General features: G+C 48.7%; 1 non-coding gene across 1 annotated transcript; it reads right to left on the bottom strand.

Annotated features, from left to right (window-relative positions):
* Positions 1–388: 388 nt before the first annotated feature.
* TRNAK-CUU (transfer RNA lysine (anticodon CUU)) lies at positions 389–461 on the bottom strand. The gene has a single exon. It is a non-coding gene; the product is annotated as a tRNA-Lys (tRNA).
* Between the last annotated feature and the right edge of the window lie 3,098 nt (positions 462–3,559).

Genomic DNA, 3,559 nt, shown 5'->3' with positions numbered 1-3,559 from the left:
TCGACCACTAGGAGATCTAGAGTCACTCTGCACACAAACGGTTGGTCATTAAATAGTCTTTATGGTCATCATAGCACTTTATGTATGGCGTTACCAGTAACGCCAGATCTTAATGTACCTTAAACCCTGCATAACTGAGGGGCGGAGGGCTCTGGCGGACTCTATATAAGCCACCCTCCTACTCAGTGTAAAGGGTTCGCACCCCTGTAACTCATACGCACATAATACAGTCGACTGCCTCCGGGCTCCGAGACGTAGTGCTATTACTTCCTCCGAGAAGGGCCTGAACTCGTAAACATCTTGCATATACAACTACTCCATAGCTAGGATCTTGCCTCTCCATACCTACCCCCTATTCTACTATCAGGCTTAGAACCATGACAGCTGGCGCCCACCATGGGGCACGAACCCACGACCACAAGGTTAAGAGCCTTGTGCTCTACCAACTGAGCTAGACGGGCCGCGGTGATTCCTCCCAACTTCAGGTTGGTGACTGGAGTCAGTAAGTTCACCGGCGAGTCCAAGCCCGATACTTGGCTTGAGGACTACCGAGTAGCTGTTCAGATGGGCGGCGGCAATGATGAGGTGGCCATGAAACACCTACCTCTTATGTTGGAGGGCTCGGCCAAAGCATGGCTGAATCAATTGGCACCTAGTAGCATTTACACTTGGGAAGATCTTGCCCGAGTCTTTGTCAGAACATTTGAAGAAACTTGCAAGCGACCAGCAGGGTTGACAGAGCTGCAGGTTTGTGTGCAAAAGTCGAATGAGGCTCTGAGGGATTACATCCAGAGGTGGATCACATTGCATCACACGGTGGAAAATGTATCTGATCACCAAGCAGTCTGTTCCTTGAAGGAAGGCGTTAAGAACAGAGAGCTAAGTTTGAAATTGGGTCGGACCGGAGACATGACCCTGAGTCGGATGATGGAGATTGCCACCAAGTATGCCAATGGTGAAGAAGAAGATCGACTCCGGAGTGGCAAGTACAAGCCAACCGCTCACGAAACCGGGGGAGGGAACTCCAGTCGGAAGCAGAAGCGGAAAGCTGAGCCAGCTACTCCTGGAGAAGCCTTAGCCATGACTCAAGGAAAGTTCAAAGGAAAGCCCAAAGGATCTTGGAACCATAAGAAGGTGAAGAACAAGGAAGGAAATGACGTGATGGATTTGCCGTGCCACATCCACACGAAGAAAGATGAGGAGGGTAACTTCATTTACCCAAAACATACCACTCGACAGTGTCGGCTCTTGATCTAGCAATTTCAGGGGAAACAGCCCAAGGATAAGGAAAAGGAGTCGGACAAAGTTGAGGACAAAGAGGACAGTGCTGAAGGATACCCCCATGTCAATTCCACCCTAATGATTTTTGCTGATGTTGAAAGCAAAAGTCGATTGAAAGTTATCAACCGAGAGGTGAATATGGTTGCTCCGGTTACACCTAGTTATCTGAAGTGGTCTCAGACTACCATCACATTCGACCAGTCCGATCATCCGACACATATAGGCACCCCTGGGAGGCATGCTTTGGTGGTCGACCCAGTCATTGAAGGCACTCGACTGACTAAAGTCTTGATGGATGGTGGCAGTGGCCTGAATATATTGTATGCAGAAACATTGAAAGGGATGGGCATTCCGATGTCCAGACTCAGTACCAGCAACATGAGTTTCCATGGAGTCATTCCTGGGAAGAAAGCTGAGTCGCTCGGACAAATTGCTCTTGATGTGGTTTTCGGTGATTCCAAGAATTTCCGAAAAGAAAAGTTGACGTCTGAAGTTGTGGATTTCTAGAGTGCCTATCATGCTATTTTGGCCAGGCCGGCTTATGCATGTGTCATGGCTCGACCATGCTATGTGTATCTCAAAATGAAGATGACTGGTCCCAAAGGTGTGATCACTATTACTGGCAATCGGAAGAAGGCGGAAGAGTGCTTTCAGAAGGGCTCAAAGATCATTGATGCTCAGATGGCAGTGGTAGAGCTACAGGAATACCAGAAAACTGCAGATCCGGGTGATTTGTTGCGAGCCAAGAAGCCTGCTACATAGTCAGCGTTTCAGTCGTCCGGTGAGACGAAGCCCGTTCACATTCATCCGACTGACCCCAGTGCTGCTCCGACTCATATCTCTACAACACTCGACACCAAATAGGAAGAAACGCTCATCCAGTTCCTCCGTGAGAACTGGGACATCTTCGCATGGAAGCCTGCTGACATGCCGGGTGTTCCCAGGGGCTGGCTGAGCATCGCCTGTGAGTCGACTCAAAAGTAAAACCTGTCAAGGAACATCTTCGACGGTCTGCCGTCTAGAAGAGAAAGGCCATTGGCAAGGAGGTGGCTCGGCTCTTAGCAGCGGAGTTTATCCGAGAGATTTACCACTCCGAGTAGCTCGCCAATGTTGTCATGGTCCCCAAGAAGGACAAGTCACTTTGTATGTGCATTGATTTCAAACATATCAATCGGGCCTGCCCAAAAGATCATTTTCCTCTCCCCCACATCGACCAAATAGTCGACTCAACTGCGGGATGTGAGCGCCTGTCTTTTTTGGACACCTATTCCGGTTACCATCGGATCCGTCTGTATGGACCCGACGAGATTAAAACAGCTTTCATCACTCCATTCGGGTGCTTCTGCTATGTCACCATGCCATTCGGCCTCAAGAATGCCGGAGCCACGTTCATGAGGATGATTCAAAAGTGTTTACTCACTCAAATCAGTCCGAATGTGGAAGCATACATGGATGATATTGTGGTCAAATCACGGAAGGGTTCCGACCTGTTGGCTGACCTTGCTGAAACATTGGCCAACCTCAGGAGGTATGGTATCAAGCTTAATCCATCAAAGTGCACATTCGGAGTTCCTGGTGGAAAGTTGCTCGATTTTCTCGTTTCCGAACAAGGAATTGACGCCAACCCAGAAAAAGTTGGCACTATACTCCGAATGAAACGCCCTGTGCGTGTGCACGGTGTCCAGAAGCTTACTGGATGCTTGGCCGATTTAAGTCGATTCATCTCTCGCCTCGGTGAAAAGGCATTGCCTCTTTACCGACTGATGAAGAAGTCAGACAAGTTCGAGTGGACTCCCGAAGTTGATGCAGCATTTGCAGAGCTAAAAGCCCTGCTCTCCACCCAGCCAGTGCTTGCTGCTCCAATCAGCAAAGAGCCTTTGCTGCTTTACATTGCAGCCACAGGACAAGTTGTCAGTACAGTACTTACGATCGAGCGGGAAGAAGAAGGAAAAGCCTTCAAAGTTTAGCGCCCAGTGTATTATCTTTATGAAGTTTTGACCCCATCAAAGCAAAGATACCCGCATTATCAGAAGCTTGTATATGGGATTTATATGACCGCGAAGAAGGTTGCTCATTACATCTCTGACCATTCCATTACAGTCGTCAGTGACGCCCCATTATCAGAGATTCTGCACAACAGAGATGCAGCTGGTCGAGTGGCAAAATGGGTGATTGAACTCCTTCCCCTTGATATCAAGTTTGAGGCAAAGAAAGCCATTAAGTCCCAAGCAGTAGCAGAGTTCATCGCCGATTGGATTGAACAGCAACTACCGACTCA

The sequence above is a fragment of the Triticum aestivum genome, chromosome 5B (assembly GCF_018294505.1).
Source record: "Triticum aestivum cultivar Chinese Spring chromosome 5B, IWGSC CS RefSeq v2.1, whole genome shotgun sequence".
Lineage (NCBI taxonomy): Eukaryota > Viridiplantae > Streptophyta > Magnoliopsida > Poales > Poaceae > Triticum > Triticum aestivum.
This window is presented reverse-complemented; position numbering and strand designations above follow the sequence as displayed.